The sequence below is a fragment of the Misgurnus anguillicaudatus genome, chromosome 2, assembly GCF_027580225.2.
Source record: "Misgurnus anguillicaudatus chromosome 2, ASM2758022v2, whole genome shotgun sequence".
NCBI classification, from domain to species: Eukaryota; Metazoa; Chordata; class Actinopteri; order Cypriniformes; family Cobitidae; genus Misgurnus; species Misgurnus anguillicaudatus.
Window position 1 is genome coordinate 6,059,306 of NC_073338.2, and position 20,431 is coordinate 6,079,736.

The 20,431-nt window shown below is 36.2% G+C and overlaps 1 long non-coding RNA gene across 2 annotated transcripts; it reads left to right on the plus strand.

Moving 5' to 3' along the window:
• The first annotated feature begins 4,911 nt into the window (after positions 1-4,911).
• On the plus strand, positions 4,912-8,204 carry LOC141367247 (uncharacterized). Of its 2 annotated transcripts, XR_012371521.1 has the most exons (5): positions 4,912-6,337; positions 7,327-7,386; positions 7,496-7,586; positions 7,680-7,759; positions 7,957-8,204. It is a non-coding gene; the product is annotated as an uncharacterized lncRNA (long non-coding RNA). The 2 variants fall into 2 exon arrangements; XR_012371524.1 differs by lacking the exon at positions 7,496-7,586 and having other exon boundaries at positions 4,921-6,337.
• The last annotated feature ends 12,227 nt before the right edge of the window (positions 8,205-20,431 follow it).

Below are 20,431 nucleotides of genomic sequence, written 5' to 3' on the forward strand. Positions count from 1 at the left end.
GTTGTGAGTTCCTCTTCAGATTTTCTTGCTGTTATGTTTATAATAGTTCATTGTTCAGAGTTCATATTGATGATCTTATAGTCCATTTAAAAATGTTCTTACAAACTGACTCTATTCGTTTAACTTTTTTTCTTTACCTGCCGTCGCTGTTCTCTGTGCGTGTCCTCCGTCAAAGTAGCCTATTAAAATTAATATGAAGTTGATTTTTAAAAGTCTTAAGCACACCGCAAATCAAACGTGCTGCTAAATGCGCGTGTAAATTTAACTTCTGGGCACTGCCAGGCTGATTTTTTGAAAAGTAAGTGATATAGGCTACTCACTGCATGTTTTGGCATTCGGTAGCATATGCATCAATGAGATGCACGGTGTTGCTTTTAATGTTCTTTTTAATTTATATTCACAAAACCTAACAACAAAACATTGTTTATAATTACGAGACAAATTATTTGAAACGAAATTCGTTTTAAAGTAGCAAACAAAACTTAAATTAAACTCGTAATAAACTAATTAAATTGAAACAAAACAACATTACAACAATATTTAAACCCAACAATACTCAAACATTAACATAAAACAGACATTAGGATACATGTTAAAATAATCTGTAGTTTGTTGGTAGATGTTTATTGGGCAAAACCTCCGTTGCAAACCTCCATTTACCAGAATAAATCATTTTTACTTTGAAATTGATGCGTTGTCACGTTAAAATCAGCTGTTCGTTTAGGTTCCGTCTACTTTTATTTACACTGCAGCACAACCCCGGAGTTCTCGAACTAAAACAGGGTCTGCAGCATTTACGAATGACTCTATTAATAAGTGCGATTAAAATGCGTTAAAATGTTTAACGCGTTATTTTTTGTGTAATTAATTAATCTTAATTAACGCGTTAAAGTCCCGGCCCTATAAATTATATTAATTATAAACGTATTTAGAAAACAGTTTTTATGTACCACAATACTGTATGTGCTGTCTTAAAGAGACATGGTTAACCCCCCCACCCCACCCCACCCCACTCCACTCAGCTCTGAAAACAAAGACGACACCTCTACCTGTGGGTCATTAACATATAAAAAGCCCTTCACACCTCACACCCACCTCTCCTCACAACCAGCTGTAAGGATTCCTGGAAACTTCCACCAGTTCCTATATACATCCACAAACGTAAAGTTTCTGGATGTTTCACAAGTTTACTTTGGTGTATTACCTTTCCAAGCACTCTGCCTCAAAAATCTGGCAAACCTAAAGTTTAGCAGGGATTTCCCATCCCGTATTTGTCCGTATACAGCTCTTTTCATGCAGTGCAGGTACTTTTAAATGACCATAACTTGCTCAATTTTCTACCGATTTTCAAACGGTTTGGGTTTTTACAAACGTTATTAACGTGGCTATAATTCTGGATGCTTTAACATGTTTCATGAATTTATTTTTTATTTTTAGTATAGGTATGCAGTGTCATAGGTACATCTTTGACGTTTATAACAAACCAAACCGTTTGAAAATCGGTAAAAAATTAAGCAAGTTATGGTCATTTAAAAGTACCTGCATCATTAAAACTCAATGCTACGAGTGAGCGAGCGCCCTGTCCTAAGATGGCCGCCAAAATGCGGACGTTGCACTCAATTGGCCAGCAGCGCGGACGAGCCATCTAGCCTTTATATCTATGCTTTATTATATACTTTTATATAATCCGCGTTTTCACACTATGCATTGTTCTTTATACTTGGTCATTAATAAAAAATAAAAAATATATCTATAAAGTTTATAACGTTGACAAAACATGTTTAGTTGACAAACATGTTAACAGTTCTTTTGAATGATGCTCAGATTTTCTTAAATATAAAATCTTTGTGAATCAGCACTTACTTGATGAAATACGAACTCTTTAAACATGCCTCAGGAATTATCTGTGGGTTTAGTGGATTAACTGCTCATCATTGGAAACATTGAACGTATACCTTAAATGAATTCTTACTTAAATATAAGTAAATATAAACTAATGCTGAGTTAAGACATGTAACTTACTGAACTTACTTAATTACAACATGAACTCAAATTCATTTATTGTAAATGAATGCATTAACTAACAATGAAAAACATGTCATGTGAATGATGACTCTTCATTAGTTTATGATAGTATATGCCTTAACTCAGCATTAGTTCATGTTAAAGTAAAAATACATGTATGTCTTTTATCAATGTGATATATGGACCCTTATTATATTATAAAGTCCCCATCTGTTTTATTTAAATTGATTGATTGAAGACAAACATTATAATATGTGGACTGACTTTGTACAAGCATGCATTATCATATGCTAACAGTTACCTCCTCAGATAGACTACACATTGATTGGGGCCCGAACATTTTCCTTACAAGGGCCAAACCTGATTGAGGGCCGTGGGCCAAAAGTAAATGGTGTTGTGTTATATTAAAATTAAAGTTGCTCTGATATCCCCTAATTTATAATTTTCTAATATTTTAAAAATAAATAAGCAAACATTACTCTGTTTATGCATAACTAATGCAGTTTTATTTTCCAAGGCTTTTTGTAAAAAAAAAAGAAATCATTTTGCCAATCAATTTTAAATATCCTTTTCTCTGTGTGCCACTGTCAAAACCTCTTCATTTTTAGCCTGTAGTACCCGAGTTCATTAAGTTTTGTGATGCATTTTATACACCTTCAAGTATGCATGAAACATAAAAAATTTCACTTTAATCCCTTGCATTCAATATTAATTTACATTTTTGTAATGTAAAAATACAACAAAAAATTATACATTTTAGAAAATGTTAAATTAAAAATATGAACATCTGCGTCAATGACTTTTATTGTTTTTCCTTATCTCATGTGGCATGATGGGCCAAATTAAAGATCTATTGTGGGCAAACTTTGGGCACCTCTGGATTAGAAGTACAGTAGCTGACAGGTATCTGCAGATATGTTTACCCAAGTTTGTCAGTCAGTATCACCGAACATGTTTTGCATTCACATGTGAAAGACTGTTTTTTAGATTATGGACCTGTCTCTTGATATTTTTGTTTCTATTTTAAAAGATTTAATGAAATGTTAGGGTAGAATTATAATAACAATAGAAACAGTGAACTTCAAATCATGAGACATCAGCAAAATCAAGCAGCTTTACATTTCACTGACTAATTTATCAACATCCTAGCTAGCAAAAATGTGTTACATGATGTCATTTGAACGGCTTCTTTTAACCGATGTATGCAGCATTGAGAGAAATGTGCACAATATTCTGACCTAGGGCAGTTGGAGACATGTTTTCAAAGTGTTGGAAATAAATATTCTGAAATAACATTTGTTGCATTTCTCTTGAGTCAGAGACATAATTTTCACACATTAAAATTGTAATTGTGTCCATTGAATTTTAGTTATTGTGAATGATGCTAAGTTTCTTAAATAGACTAATTAAATTATATTAATAATAAACATATTTAGAAAACAGTTTTTATGTACCACAATACGGTATGTGCTGTCTTTTAAAGAGACATGGTTAACCCCCCACCCCACTGAGCTCTGAAAACAAAGAAGACACCTCTACACCTGTGGGTCATTAACATATAAAAAGCCCGTCACACCTCACACCCACCTCTCCTCACAACTAGCTGTAAGGATTCCTGGAAACTTCCACCAGTTCCTATATACATCCACAAACGTAAAGTTTCTGGATGTTTCACAAGTTTTACTTTGGTGTATTACCTTTCCAAGCACTCTGCCTCAAAAATCTGGCAAACCTAAAGTTTAGCAGGGATTTCCCATCCCGTATTTGTCCGTATACAGCTCTTTTCATGCAGTGACTATTTTTGGCAAAACCTCCGTTGCAAACCTCTATTTACCTGAATAAAATAATTTTTACTTTGAAAATGATGCCACTGCATGAAAAGAGCTGTATACGGACAAATACGGGATGGGAAATCCCTGCTAAACTTTAGGTTTGCCAGATTTTTGAGGCAGAGTGCTTGGAAAGGTAATACACTAAAGTAAACTTGTGAAACATCCAGAAACTTTACGTTTGTGGATGTATATAGGGACTGGTGGAAGTTTCCAGGAATCCTTACAGCTGGTTGTGAGGAGAGGTGGGTGTGAGGTGTGAAGGGCTTTTTATATGTTAATGACCCACAGGTAGAGGTGTCTTCTTTGTTTTCAGAGCTGAGTGGGGTGGGGGGTCAACAATGTCTCTTAAGACAGCACATACAGTATTGTGGTACATAAAAACTGTTTTCTAAATACGTTTATTATTAATATAATTTAATTAGTCTATTTAAGAAACTTAGCATCATTCAAAATAACTAATATTCAATGGACACAATTACAATTTTAATGTGTGAAAATTATGTCTCTGACTCAAGAGAAATGCAACAAATGTTATTCCAGAATATTTATTTCCAACACTTTGAAAACATGTCTCCAACTGCCCTAGGTCAGAATATTGTGCACGTTTCTCTCAATGCTGCATACATCGTTTAAAAGAAGCTGTTCAAATGACATCATGTAACACATTTTTGCTAGCTAGGATATTGATAAATTAGTCAGTGAAATGTAAAGCTGCTTGATTTTGCTGATGTCTCATGATTTGAAGTTCACTGTTTCTATTGTTATTATAATTCTACCCTAACATTTCATTAAATCTTTTAAAATAGAAACAAAAATATCAATAGACAGGTCCATAATATAAAAGACAGTCTTTCACATGTGAATGCAAAACATGTTGGGAATACAGACTGATAAACTCGGGTAAACATATCTGCAGATACCTGTCAGCTACTGTACTTCTAATCCAGAGGTGCCCAAAGTTGGCCCACAATAGATCTTTAATTTGGCCCATCATGCCACGTGAGATAAGGAAAAACAATAAAAGTCATTGACGCAGATGTTCATATTTTTATTTAAACATTTTCTAAAATGTATCATTTTTTGTTGTATTTTTACATTACAAAAATGTAAATTAATATTAAATGCAAGGGATTAAAGTGAATTTTTTTATGTTTCATGCATACTTGAAGGTGTATAAAATCCATCACAAAACTTAATGAACTCGGGTACTACAGGCTAAAAATGAAGAGGTTTTGGCAGTGGCACACAGAGAAAAGGATATTTAAAATTGATTGGCAAAATGATTTCTTTTTTTTTTACAAAAAGCCTTGGAAAATAAAACTGCATTAGTTATGCATAAACAGAGTAATGTTTGCTTATTTATTTTTAAAATATTAGAAAATTATAAATTAGGGGTTATCAGGGCAACTTTAATTTTAATATAACACAACAACATTTATTTACTTTTGGCCCACGGCCCTCAGTCAGGTTTGGCCCTTGTAAGGAAAATGTTCGGGCACCAATCAATGTGTAGTCTATCTGAGGAGGTAACTGTTAGCATATGATAATGCATGCTTGTACAAAGTCAGACCACATATCATCATGTTTGTCTTCAATTAATCAATTTAAATAAAAGAGATGGGGACTTTATAATATAATAAGGGTCCATATATCACACTGATAAAAGACATAGGCCTACATGTATTTTTACATTAACATGAACTAATGCTGAGTTAAGGCATATACTAATCACAAACTATGAAGAGTCATCATTAACTTCAACATGACATGTTTTCATTGTTAGTTAATGCATTCATTTACAATAAATTAATTTTTGAGTTCATGTTGTAATTAAGTAAGTTCAGTAAGTTACATGTCTTAACTCCGCATTAGTTTATATTTACTTATATTTAAGTAAGAATTCATTTAGGTATACGTTCAATGTTTCCAATGATGAGCAGTTAATCCACTAAACCCAGAGATAATTCCTGAGGCATGTTTAAAGAGTTTTGTATTTCATCAAGAAAGTGCTGATTCACAAAGATTTTATATTTAAGAAAATCTGAGCATCATTCAAAATAACTGTTAACATGTTTGTCAACTAAACATGTTTTGTCATCGTTATAAACTTTATAGAAATCTTTTTTTTTTATTAATGATCAAGTATAAAGAACAATGCATAGTGTGAAAATTTATAAAAAAGTATATAAAGTGCGAGCAGAGGATCAATCAAACTTGGGTTGGAATGATGTAGTGCACTGCATCCAATGGATCTTGGAACTCGTAGTCCGTTTACATCTAGCTTACAGCAGCATATCTATGCTACAGCAGTGACAACGCCAAAGAAAAGGACTACATTTCCCAGAATGCACCTGCACCCACTCATCTGCCCTCACCCTTCAGGTGCGACCGCTTCACCTATGGGCTTGACGGGAAAATTCAAAATCGCGAACCGTTACTGCCTGGACTGTCTCTTTGTTTGTTTGCTCATCAACAGTAAGGTAAGTTTGATTTAATTAGTTTGTCTGCATCGCGCTGATCGGTTGCCTATTTGTTCATATTATGTTATTTACTATGATTTGTTTTTGTCTTTAAACTAGAACTGTCTGAATTTAAACACAAACAGTAAAACATTAAAGAGTAACTAAACCCTAATTCAACTTTTTTTTAGTTACTGATCTGTAAGAATGATGGTTTATTAGTGCTGTTCATTGATTTTAGTAAGTTTTTTGACATTTGGATATAAAGTGTTTCAATACTACAATATATGGTGTAAAAACGTCTGAGTGCTGCCCTCTTCAGGTTGAACGGTGGCTACTGCAGTTAAATTTCCCTATTGGATGTTGGGTCCAAAAAATGACTCGTGACGTTAGCAGGTTCAAGCTTACCACGCCCTTGTTACGATCTCATCACACACTTGGTACGAACTTAGGTCGTCCCCTCTATCTCTGTTAGGATCTGCCCTCTTTTCTTGCATTTTTCAAATATTGCCAGTGGGTGGAGTCAGCTCTGACCAGGGGTTTAGTTACGCTTTAAGGTTATACGTGGTACACAGCGGTAAACACGAGGTTAAAATACTCGAAGTAACATTCAAACGGGGCTGTTAAAAGAATCAATTCGATGTTTAAATTTTTAAAAACAAAACTTTAAAGAAGCCAAGATGAGACGTTCTTTGCTTAAAACAAACAAAACAACAGTATCTTGTGTGTTGGAAATGTTAGCAGCTAGCAAGTGTCTCTCTGCTATTTTAAATGATACACAGACGATCTTTTGTTGTTTAAAAGCTCATTGCTTTAGTGCTGGTAGATGCTGCTTATTTTTCAAGACGGTTTTAATAGCTTTATATTGATTTGTAACAAAGCCAGCTTCACTTTGAGAGAACCTAGATGCTAATTGTAAAGAAGCTTGGAGTCACAATATATTTTAACGTAATATGTTTGCTGTTCTTCATCTTTTTAAATATGAAGTCTATCCATGTTTGTGTTTACAGAGGTCATGTACACTGTGGTCAACTTTGTGGACGCTGAAGAGGTTTCTGGGTAAAGATGATGTTTAAAAATGAAAGTTTATTCATTCAATTTTAAAAATCAAACAGGTTAAATGGTAAACAGATGTGTTATGATGTATGTCATTTTGATTTTTAATTCTGTGTTTCACAGAGAAATATAATGAAGTAACAGTGGAATCTAAAACATCAGACTGATCCAGACACTGAAGAAATTGAGGTCACTGCAATCTGGCCAAAATTATGTAATTTTCATAATGAAATTATTAAATCAAAGAGGTTAAATAGTAAATGGATGTGTTATGATGTATGTGATTCTATTTTTTATTGTTTGATAGACAACTATATTGAAGTAGCCTACTGTAATGAAGCTGCAGAACAACACAGAGACTCTGAGGATATCAACACAGAAAATGAAGTAAGAAGAAGATGTACATTATGAAGTTTTTTGATCATATATTGTTGTATCTTTGTACTGTTTAATGTAAACTTTCTAAAATGTACAACTTAAATTATATGTCATTTTTAATTTGTCGTGTGTGTGTGTGTATCTGTATATGTATATGTGTATTAGTATTATGCCAAATACTTATATGTACTTTTATATTTCCAAAGGGCTCCAAAGAGATGTCTGTCCAGATGAGGGTGCATCAACGTTACCTTTGCTGAAAAGCATATGCTTTACAATGTAAAACCTAACAGTTAACTTAACTCAAACCATTTAAGGAAATCGGTTGCCTTAAACCATTAGGTTTTGGAGGACATACATTTGAGTGCTGTGAACTTGGGTCTTGTGCAGTTGTGCACTTGTATTTGGGTAGTGTGAACTTAAACAAATTGAGTCACATGCAGTTATGCACTTATGTTTGGGTTCACACTACCTAAATATAAGTGCATGGTTGCACAGGACTTGGGTTCACAGTGCTCGGATCTATGTGTTTTGAAACTTGAATGGTTTGATGCAGCCGGTTTTCTTAAATGTGAGAAATGTTTGAGTATTTCCAAGACAGAGCTCTGTAATTGATTTTACACTGCAAAAAATCACTTTCTAACTTAGGATTTTTATCTTGTTTTTAGTAGGAAAAACAAAAAATTCTTTAGTCTAGTTTTTAGGCAAAAATATACAATTTAAGATAATTTGTGCCTAAACAAGCAAAAATATCTGACAATGGGGTGAGAAAATTTTTTAATTAAGTTTTTAAGAAAAAAGAAAACTTGAGATTTTTTTCTCACACCATTGGCGGATATTTTTGCTTGTTTTGGGCGCGAATTCACTTAAATTGTGTGTGTGTGTGTGTATTTTATTTATTTATTTAATCTAAAACTAGACTTATTTTCTTGGGTCATTTTGTTCATCAAGAAAAAGCATTTGAATTTAAATAGTATTTTTGTCTTGTTTTCAGTAGAAATATTAAGTAAGAAAGTCATTTTTTGCAGTGTAGGACTGATTTCTTAAAGCAAGATCAATATAGTTGTTGTTCATTTTATTTAGATATTTACTACATTACAGTGGCAGCTGGTGACTTCTTTTTTTGTGAGCACTCGATGCGAAGTTTGTCAGAACATGTATATAGACCGTCATTTGTGTGGTTCCCAATTTCAAAATGTGTTCTGCGTGTCGAGCGCGTGTATGATGCACGTGGTTTACATGAAGCAACAAACACACATTTTAAAAACACAAGCAACACGCATGACACTCCGAACACTTATTTTGAATTTGCAACCCTCGGATGAGCAGTCACGAGCCGCCACTGCTACATTACATTGTACTGCTTTGAATGTAGTTTTTATTGTTGCTTTTATTTTGTTTTATTTTACTCTAATATTGCTTTCTCTGTCTGTATATTTATTAGTTTAAATAGTGTTTATGTATGCAACTTTTAATGTGTGTATAATAATATTTTGTGATTGTGACAATTGTGGATTGTTCAGTTTTTTTTTTATTAAATAAACATTTTAAACTCAATTCAAGTTTTTATTTTTTTAAGGGTTTTGGGGATGTATAGTAGTATATAGTGGGGGGGGGGGGTTGTAGTCTATCTGCAGAGCAGGCAAATAACCAATCAAGTCACTAAGCTATGAGGGCTTGGGTTGGGCTTAATACAAAGTGTAACCAATCAAATCATCTCAACTGGAAAATTTCAAAGTACTGTCCCAATAGTTGTCAGAGTTTTGGGAGGGGGTTTTAAAAGCAACCAATCAGTGTTGAGAATAAACACCAATGGGGACACTAGAATTGTGCAAAGGTGTGAAATTACAGTACCTCTGTAGGTGTGAAAATGTCCCCTGACAAAATCTACAGTGGGATTATTTGCCATGGCAACAAATGGCTGCATATACCACGGGGATATCCCCTCAGCAAGATACATCCGAATTGGTATCATTACGGGAGTTTCCTAACTTGGTGGAATTAGTAGTTTACCCTCAGTGGAACTAGTAGATACTTCCGAAAATCAGTAGTGTTAACAGGAGTTTCCTAGTACGGATACACCTCTTTTCATGCAGTGTGCGCTGTCACGTTAACATCAGCTGTTCGTTTACATAAGACTCCGTATACGTTCATTTACACTCAGTGCAACGTCTGAGTTCCCAAACTAAACAGGGTCTGCAGCGTTTGCGAACGAATCTGTTTATGAGGGTCGAAAACGGTGATGTAGTGTAGATGAAAGGCGTAAACGTAGCAAAAGTAACGCGTTTTAAAGGATAAACGCATTAATGTAAACATAGCCATAGATGCCTAGAAATGATAAACATGCGTGGATCCAAATAATTTACTGTGTATCCTAATTATTCTAAAACAGTTGGGTGTGGTTAATTTTTCCTGTTGATTATTAACAAAATTTAAATTTCTAGAAACAACACAAATAATAATAGTAATCATAAAACAATTTTAGGCTTTCAAAAGTAAATCAAGTAAAATTTTAAGTAATTAAAAAAAATGTTTAATTCACTATGACAACTCATCAAAACTTCATTATCACGGAAGTATAGCAAATTTTCAAACACATTATAGATAGGAAAATAGATCTTACATAATATTGAAATTAATTATGGCACGATTATGGTGTCTGGTCTGAAAAAAATTGTTGTTGGTTATTGTTACTTCTTTATATTTACACAGATTGTTTAGTAATGCTGCTTAAATGTGCCATTAGTATAATGATACAAAAGAAGACGACAGCAGCTAAAATAAGAGTCAAAACGTTGTTTGAATTAAAAACTTGTGTGTGTGCGTGCATGCGTGCGTGCGTGCATGCGTGTGTAGTATGTATTATGCATTAGTAGTAAAAAACTTCAATTTCTCTTGTAGAATAAATACATGGAATAAACTATGTAGTAGTAGTAGTAGTAGTAGTAGTACATTTATTTATAAAGCACATATAAAAACAACCACAAGGTTGACCAAAGTGCTGTACATTAGAAAACAATACTTAAAAGTAACCACTTCAAAAACAGCAAAATAAAATACACACAGTAAAAAGTATTAGTTATTAAACACTACAGATAAAAATAGGATTTAAGCTTAAATTTAAAACTGGAAAGGGATGGTACCATTCGAATAGTTTGGGGGCAGCCTTTGCAAAGGCTCAGTCCCCTCTATGTTTTAGTTTGGTCCTATGTCACGGAGTGACTTCATGCAGCGGAACCTAAAATGGCAGAAATAGTTCCGCCCGGACCATTTTCAGTTAAACACATGGCATTACAGAGAAGAGGAGGCATATAAATAGGGCATCAGGAGAACAGGAAGAGGAAGTGTATTCCGGCAAAAGCTGCGGTTGAGACAGAAGCGATCGGTGTGTTGGAGAGGCATATTAAAGTAGACATTGCAGGCTGGGCGAAGTCGAAGCAGAGGATTTGGGCTGAAGAAAGATAAGTGTTTGATCATTCCTCCTGAAATCTTTGTGCTGATGTGAATGTTTACCTCGAAAAGATTGTGTATGTTGAAAGGACACAGGAAATAGATCGAAGGGGAAGGAACGGAGGAACTGTGTATAACCGGCCTCAGATACTCAAGACATCTGGAAGATAAAGGGAAGTATTAAGTGTCAAGGAAACTGTGTTGCATTTGGGATTCGTTTTGTGTTGCCTTTTCAGTAACACTCGTATTCGATCAGTGTGTGTGAGCGGCCCCACCTCTGTCAACGGTGGTAAGCTGAAATCGGTCGAGAAGAAGGATGCAGTGGGTGAGTCTTTTGACGTGTGTACACCTGAGCAGTTCTATTGTTGTGCTGTGTCAGTGTTGTCAGTGATCACCCCCTACGTTGAAGAGAAAGCCCTGTAATTGAAGTGAACTAGTGACGTTGGGCGGCTGTTATACATCTATACACCCGACTGGGATCTATTAATCTCCTTCCACCGCCTGGTGGTGGCGTGGCAACTATGTGAAATAAGAAATTGCTGTGAATATTGTGTGGAGTATTGAAAGGGAGAGAACTTGTAATTTCCCGCTGTGTGGAAAAATTTTATGTAGCCCTTTTTGTCTATGCGGCTTACAATTTCTCAAGCCTGATTCGAACTATGGACCAGTGACCTTCAAAAGACCAGGTTCGCCCAAAGAGGGAAAGGTTGCCGCACAGTGAATGACTCAGACACAGTATTTGAGGTAAGAGAGAACAAATATGTATGTATTTTTGTAAAACACAAATAAACAAATGTAAAATAAAACCCCTTTTTTAAATGCCAAAATGAGAAAATGTTTGTTCACAAAAAATCACTTATTCTACAAAGCTGATATCCAGTTGTTGCAAATTCAAATACGTAACTTTAAACACTGAAAACAAAACAAAACAAAAAGTAAAATAAATGAATAATGAAATTTAACAATATACACTCAGGTTGAATATCTCAAAGGTCAGAAACATTCTTCAAAATACACCCAAATTACTTCTCTTTAGAAAAGAGAACGTAAGATTTCAAAGTCTAGTCCAAACCTTTAGTCCTTAGTGAAAATCAGTTCCTTTTCTTTTCAGTTTTCTTAAAGGAAAAGTGATGGTGTGCAATGCTTATCCTACCAGTTAATGAGGATGAAGGATGAATAAATTCAAGGTTGATTTTTTTTCTCCTTTCAGAGAAGAAAAGGTTTCATCTCATGGGCAGGCTCGCCAGCTCAACCCTACCGCTACACACGCATGGAAGAGTTGAACAAATCCACAACTCGAGGAAAATCCCCGTCCCGTCCAGGTCACACAATCAGATCAGAAGTACACCAAGCAGCTGAACATCAACACAGCTCATCCAGAAGTAACAATGGAATAAATATAGCTGTAGACAGCGATACGGGGCCAAGCAACAATGGTCCTGCAACACGCAACGAAGCTGAAAGGACATGCAATTGAAGAATGCAATGTAGCAGATATGTATGGGAACTATCAGCACACAGGACTCAGAGATGAGAATGAACATAATGAAAAAATAAAAATTTTGAAGTATAATATTTATTTGCATGCTGAAATAAGGACCGATTAGTCCAATGCTGACCTAGAAAACAATTGAACCACCAAAGCATCATACATGTTACACATGAGACTTAAACCAAAAGAGCACAAACGAAATAATACCTGTAAAAATAATAAAGTAAAATACAAATAATGAATTGAAGCTTTTGACTCTAAAGTAAGAGACTTCAATTTCTGCCCTAGCCAGGACTTGAACCCATGATCTCCAGGTTTCATGCCTGTCACTCATCTGGTTGAGCTACAGGGGAGACATACATACAGACAGCTGCTTAAGCTAGATTGCTGTAGTGACAATGTGTATGTTCAAGTTTGGAGAGATTTTTCTCAAGAACAGAATTTTTTTTTAAATCCCCTGTAGGTAGTCAAACCTGTTCAAACATTTGACTCTACATGATATATCATTTGTATGAACCATTTTAATTGCTGCCCTACGCTGGATTTGAACCCGCAACCTCTGGATTTCATGCCCATCACGCATTTGGTTGAGCTACTGGGAAGGCATAGATTACCACATCAAATATTCTCCATAGAAGTTTAGTTGATTAAATGGTTTAAAAGTTATTCCTATTGACAAATGTATTACTTTTGAACAAAGATAAATATCAAAATTCTGTTTGGTCATTTCTATGTGGCTCGGTCCAAAGATAATCTGAGCCAAATTGTGTAACAATTCAACAAACACTGCAAAAGTAGTAGCAAAAAAACTGAATACTGTACTTTTCAAAATGGCCGCTACTGCATTTTTGAACCGGTGATGATGCTTGGCCACCAAATTGCAAGCCGTGCAGAACATGGAAAACAGACTGGTTGAGAATAAAAGGTGAGAATAAACTCAAAACAAATAATAATAGAAAAACATAACACATGCATCAGACGGGATTCGAACCCTTAACCTCTGAGTTTTGATGCATGCGATTTAATAGAATGAGCTACACAGGCAGTGTAGCTAGCCAAGGTTTTCAGAGCTGCAAGCAATCAAATGGAGGAAGGAAGGTGCAGACATGACATTGCAGAGCAGAAATAACAAAATTACAATTTATATGGGAATCAGATAGTTTAAGTGAGAAGAGTTAAAGTTTAAGTCAAGAAAAACATGTTGTATAGGAATGCACAACATGTTATAATGCAGTCATAATAATTTAATATGACGAAGAGACAATGTCACAGGGACAGTCAACTTTGGACAGGTATTTCTCGGGAATGGCAGAGAATATAAAAAATGTGTTTGGTCATTTCTGTGCGGATTGCTCCAAAGTTTATGTGAGCAGAGCCTGACATAAAATAGACTTAATTTGCAAAAGTAGTAGCGAAAAAACTACTTCACATATGCTATGAAATAAGATATGAACAGAATGTTGAAAACTGACAAATGAGATATCGTTGCAATCGACATAAACCAGTGAATAAAAATTCACAAAGAAAATGAATATCAGACAAAGTTTTCAGAAGTTATGGGCTGTTTTATATAGTTTATGAACCCTAGGTGGCGCTGTCTTCAGATTTCCCAAGTACCTTCAGGACATCATACCGGATGCTTCCTACCGATTTTTGTGCCGATACATTATATAGAATAATAGTTATCCCAATTTAAAACAAAATTCAAAATAGTGGACAGGCGGTTTGGTCATTTCCGGCATAATATATATCGACAGATTGGTCATGAGCCAAGGAATCCATAGACACTAAGATCATAATTTTCTATCAAACATTTCAATAGTTATGGGCAAAAATGGCCATTTTTCATATCTCATGACCCATAGGTGGCGCTGTCCTCAGATTTGGCATGGTACCCCAGTTCATGGTCCTTATGAAGGGTACCAAGTTTCATTTCAATTGATCAAAGAATGACAGAGATAATGACTCAGAACGAATTTTGGGTTGACATCGATAAATGTACGCAATTATTTCTTTTGAACAAAGATAAATATCAAAATTCTGTTTGGTCATTTCTATGTGGCTCGGTCCAAAGATAATCTGAGCCAAATTGTGTAACAATTCAACAAACACTGCAAAAGTAGTAGCAAAAAAACTGATTACTGTACTTTTCAAAATGGCCGCTACTGCATTTTTGAACTGGTGATGATGCTTGGCCACCAAATTGCAAGCCGTGCAGAACATGGAAAACAGACTGGTTGAGAATAATAGGTGAGAATAAACTCAAAACAACAAATATTAATAGAAAAACATAACACATGCATCAGACGGGATTCGAACCCTTAACCTCTGAGTTTTGATGCATGCGATTTAATAGACTGAGCTACACAGGCAGTGTAGCTAGCCAAGGTTTTCAGAGCTGCAAGCATTCAAATGGAGGAAGGAAGGTGCAGACATGACATTGCAGAGCAGAAATAACAAAATTACAATTTATATGAGAATCAGATAGTTTAAGTGAGAAGAGTTTGAGTTTAAGTCAAGAAAAACATGTTGTATAGGAATGCACAACATGTTATAATGCAGTCATAATAATTTAATATGACGAAGAGACAATGTCACAGGGACAGTCAACTTTGGACAGGTATTTCTCGGGAATGGCAGAGAATATAAAAAATGTGTTTGGTCATTTCTGTGCGGATTGCTCCAAAGTTTATGTGAGCAGAGCCTGGCATAAAATAGACTTAATTTGCAAAAGTAGTAGCGAAAAAACTACTTCACATATGCTATGAAATAAGATATGAACAGAATGTTGAAAACTGACAAATGAGACATCGTTGCAATCGACTTAAACCAGTGAATATAAATTCACAAAGAAAATGAATATCAGACAAAGTTTTCAGAAGTTATGGGCTGTTTTATATAGTTTATGAACCCTAGGTGGCGCTGTCTTCAGATTTCCCAAGTACCTTCAGGACATCATACCGATGCTTCCTACCGATTTTTGTGCCGATACATTATATAGAATAATAGTTATCCCAATTTAAAGCAAAATTCAAAATAGTGGACAGGCGGTTTGGTCATTTCCGGCATAATATATATCGACAGATTGGTCATGAGCCAAGGAATCCATAGACACTAAGATCATAATTTTCTATCAAACATTTCAATAGTTATGGGCAAAATTATCCATTTTTCATATCTCATGACCCATAGGTGGCGCTGTCCTCAAATTTGGCATGGTACCACCGTTCATGGTCCTAATGAAGGGTACCAAGTTTCATTTCAATTGATCAAAGAATGACCGAGATAATGACTCAGAACGAATTTTGGGTCGACATCGATAAATGTACGCAATTATTACTTTTGAACAAAGATAAAAATCAAAATTCTGTTCGGTCATTTCTCTGCGGCTCGGTCCAAAGATTCTCTGTGCCAAATTGCGTAACAATGCAATGAACGCTGCAAAAGTAGTAGCGAAAAAAATGAAATACTGTACTTTTCAAAATGGCCGCTACTGTAATGGGTGGAGTCTTAATATAAGGTGGTCATTGTAATGAGCGTGAGGAGAGGATTCAGATGTAGTAGGTAGAGTTTTTGTTGATCAAATGATTCTACAGTTATAACCATTTGAATATTGAATTTTTGAAGTGTTGGTGGCGCTATAGAGTTAATGCTAGAGACCCCATAGTTGGTCACATGACTATTTAGGACCACCACTACAAGTGTGCCAAATTTGTTTCATTTTCCTATGTACGGTTCATAGGGCTGCCATAGACTCCCATTGGGGAAGAAGAAATATAATAATAAATATAGCTGCAAGCAGCGATACGGGGCCAAGCACAATCAGCGCAATGAGCTCCCAAAGCACAGCAAGAAAGATACAACTTATCAATCACTCAGGGCGCATTGAGCACCCAAGGTGCATCAAGAACACAAGGCTCAGCAAAGAACCCAAAGCGTAGCAATGACAGAGCAGAACCACCGCAGTGCAGAGCAGCAACAGAAAACATGGCAAAAATAGAAGATATGTGAACTACAGACAGGTCAAAAAGAATAGGTGAGAAAGAACAAAACTATAATAGAAGAAATTAACACCTGGCTCAGGTGGGATTTGAACCCATGAACTCAGGATCTCTATGCAAACAACTTAACAGATGCGCCACTCAGTAGACACAGCTCAAAGGGCAGCAGAAAAGAGCTTACATGCCATACAAAGAATTCAGAAGTTATAAGCAGTTCTATAAGAACTGTTATAGTTTATACCCCTAGGTGGCGCTGTTCTCTGATTTCCTCAGGACGTCATGCCGAAGCTCCCTACCGATTTTTGCGCCGATATATCCGATACTTCAAAAGTTATAGCAATTTATCACAGATTTCAAAATGGCGGACAGGCGGTTCGGTCAATCCCGGCATAATACATATCGGCAGATGCGGCATGAGCCAAGGAATCCGTAGACACCAAGATCATAATTTTCTGACAAACGATTCAGACGTTATGCGCAAAAATAGCCTTTTTTCCTATCTCATGACCCATAGGTGGCGCTGTCACCAAATTTGGCATGGACCCCCATTTCATGGTCGACATGAAGCGTACCAAATTTCATCTCGATTGATCAAAGAATGACCGAGATACAGCCTCAGAACCAATTTTGCGTCAATCTAGTTAAGTTCGCGCATTAATTACTTTTGAATAAAGAAAAATATCAAAATTCTGTTCAGTCATTTCTATGCGGCTCACTCAAAAGATCACATGTGCCAAATCTCATAAGAATTGAACCAAATTTGAAGGAGGAGTAGCGAAAAAACGAAATACTGTACATTTCAAAATGGCCGATACTGTAATGGGTGGAGTCTTACTGTAAGGTATTAAAAACAATAAGCATGAGGAGAGCAATCACGTGTACTAAGTAGAATTTTCATAGAGCAAATGGATCACGAGTTATAACCATTTGAACATTGAATTTTTGAGATGATGGTGGCGCTATAAAGTTACTGCTAGAGACCCCATTTTTGGCCAAATGACTATTTATGACCACCACTACAACTGTGCCAAATTTCATCATTTTCCTATATACGGTTCATAGGGCTGCCATAGACTCCCATTGGGGAAGATTAAGATTAAGATTAAGAAGAATAATAATACTAACAGAAACAATAGGTGCCACAGCACCATAGGTGCTTGGCCCCTAAATATAGCTGCAAGCAGCGATACGGGGCCAAGCACCATCAGCGCAATGCAAACACAGCACAGCAAGCACACAAAGCACAGCAAGATCACAATGCACAGCAAGCTCACAAAGCACAGAAAGCACACAAAGCACAGCAAGCACACAAAGCACAGCAAGTACTCAAAGCACAGCAAGCACACAAAGAACATTAAGCACCCAAAGCACAGCAAGAAACATACAATGTATCAATCACCTAGGGCGCATTGAGCACCCAAGGTGCATCAAGAACACAAGGCGCTGCAAAGAACCCAAAGCGTAGCAATCACAGAGCAGAACCACCGCAGTGCCAAGAAGCAACCGAAAAGATGGCAAAAACTAAACATATGTGAACTACAGACAGGTCGAGAAGAATAGGTGAGAAAGAACAAAATGTAATAGAAGCGATGAACACTTGCCTCAGGCGGGATTCGAACCCAAGAACTCAGAATCTCATTGCGTGTGCCTTACCCACCACGCCACTCAGTTGACACAGTTCAAGGAACAGCAGAAAAGAAATTACAGAGATGCAAGGATTGACATATGCCAATTACCAAAGATGTAGAAATGACACTGCAGAGCAGAAATAACAGAAATATAATGTATATGAGAATCAAAAAGCTCAAGTGAGATTGAAGACAAGAAAAACATTCTGTAGAGCAACGCTATAAAATGTAATATACAGTAATTAACTATGACAAATAGACAACATCACAGGCACGATCAACTTTACAGAGGTATTTCTCAAAAAAATGCCTAGGTGCCAGAAAAATCTGTTCAGTCATTTCTGTGAGGATTGCTCCAAAGAACCTACGAGCAGAACCTGGCATAAAATAAACAAAATTTGTAAAAGGAGTAGCGAAAAGATAATTTACCATATGCCTTACAATAACACATTAATAGAATGTTGGAAAATAACAAATGAGGTATCGTTGCAATCGGCATAAACCAGTGAATTTAATTTCACAAAGAAAATTAATATTAGACAAAGTATTCAGAAGTTATAGGCAGTTCTATAAGAACTGTTATTGTTTATAACCCCTAGGTGGCGCCGTACTCTGACTTCCCAGGTACCTTCAGGACATCATGCCGAAGCTCCCTACCTATTTTTTCGCCGATATAGCCAATACTTCAAAAGTTATAGCAATTGTGACTCATATCAAAATGGCAGACAAGCGGTCCGGTCAATCCCGGCATAATACACATCCACAGATGCGGCATGAGCCAAGGAATCCGTAGACACAACAATCATAATTTTCTGACAAACAATTCAGTAGTTATGGGCAAAAATAGCCTTTTTTCATATCTCATGACCCATAGGTGGCGCTGTCACCAGATTTGGCATGGACCCCCATTTCATGATCGACATGAAGCGTACCAAATTTCATCTCGATTGATCAAAGAATGACCGAGATACAGCTTCAGAACCAATTTTGCGTCAATCTCGTTAAGTTCACGCATTAATTACTTTTGAATAAAGAAAAATATCAAAATTCTGTTCAGTCATTTCTATGCGGCTCACTCCAAAGATCACATGTGCCAAATCTCATAAGAATTGAACCAAATTTGAAGGAGGAGTAGCGAAAAAACGAAATACTGTACATTTCAAAATGGCCGATACTGTAATGGGAGGAGTCTTACTGTAAAGTATCAAATGCAATAAGCGGGATGAGAGCAATCACGTGTACTAAGTAGAATTCTCATAGATCTAATGGATCACAAGTTATAACCATTTGAACATTGAATTTTTGAGATGATGGTGGCGCTATAGAGTTACTGCTAGAGACCCCATTTTTGGCCAAATGACTATTTATGACCACCACTACAACTGTGCCAAATTTCATCATTTTCCTACATACGGTTCATATGGCTGCCATAGACTCCCATTGGGGAAGAAGATTAAGAAGAAAAATTCTAACAGAAACAATAGGTGCCACAGCACCATAGGTGCTTGGCCCCTAAATATAGCTGCAAGCAGCAATTGCGGGGTCAAGCACCTTCAGCGCAATGAGCACCCAAAGCACAGCAAAAACCACACGACGCAGCAAATGCGCAAAGCGCAGAAAGCGCGCAATACAGAGCCCGAACCCGAAGCACAGCAAATGCAGAGCAGAACAACTGCAGTGCGGAGCAACAACAGAAAAGATTTCAAAAATATAACACGTGTGGAAAACCAGACAGGTCGAGAAGAACGTGTTAAAGGGAACACAAAAGGAAATCTCGATAAGTGAAAGTAAGAGCTGGGTTTCAAACCCATGACCTCATGTTCCCAAAGCACAGCACTAACCGCATGCGCCACTGAGTAAATGATTAAACCACTGAGTTGGTGTGTCCAAGCTATAGAATACAGCTTTACAGCTATAAACATTGATATCCAGCAATTACCAAAAGTGTAGAAATGACAACAGAGAGCACAAATAACTGAAATACAATGTATAGTATGAAAATCACAAAACTTAAGTGAGAAAAAAAGTTAAGACAAAAAACCACTGCACATGGGATTTGAACCCATGAACTCAGGTTCTCACAGCACAACACTAACCGCATGTGCCACTG